Genomic DNA, 638 nt, shown 5'->3' with positions numbered 1-638 from the left:
GGTGTTCAAGACAAAACTCAATCCAGATGGAACCACTGCCACGCACAAAGCAAGATTAGTAGCAAAGGGCTTTATGCAGAAAGAATGAGTTGATTTCTCTGAGATTTTTGCTCCAGTTGCTAGGCTAGAAATAGTAAGGATGCTAGTTGCCTTAGCAAATTGGAACAATTGGGACATATGGCAGCTGGATGTGAAGTCAACTTTCCTCAATGGCCCTTTTGAGGAGAAAGTATACGTCAAGGAGCCACCAGGATTTGAGGTAAAAGGCAAAGAAGATAAGGTGTACAGACTGAAAAAGGCACTGTATGGATTGAGACAAGCTCCAAGAGCTTGGAACAAAAGAATAGATGCATTCTTCTTGAATTTTGGGTTCAAGAAGTGTGAGGTAGAGCATGGTGTATATGTGAAGAATCTGAGTAAGCATGACACACTAATCATCTTTCTTTATGTTGATGATTTGCTAATTACAGGTAGCAACTCAGATAGAATTGAAGAGATAAAGCTAGGCCTCAAATCAGAATTCGAAATGTCTGACTTAGGCAAGCTATCTTACTTCCTTGGAATCGAATTCAGGCAAGTCAAGGAAGGAACTTTCACGCATCAAAGAAAGTACACTCAAGATGTACTAAGAAAATTCA

Source organism: Lupinus angustifolius, chromosome LG02 (genome assembly GCF_001865875.1).
Source record: "Lupinus angustifolius cultivar Tanjil chromosome LG02, LupAngTanjil_v1.0, whole genome shotgun sequence".
Classification (NCBI taxonomy): domain Eukaryota; kingdom Viridiplantae; phylum Streptophyta; class Magnoliopsida; order Fabales; family Fabaceae; genus Lupinus; species Lupinus angustifolius.
Note: the sequence above shows the minus strand (reverse complement) of the source record.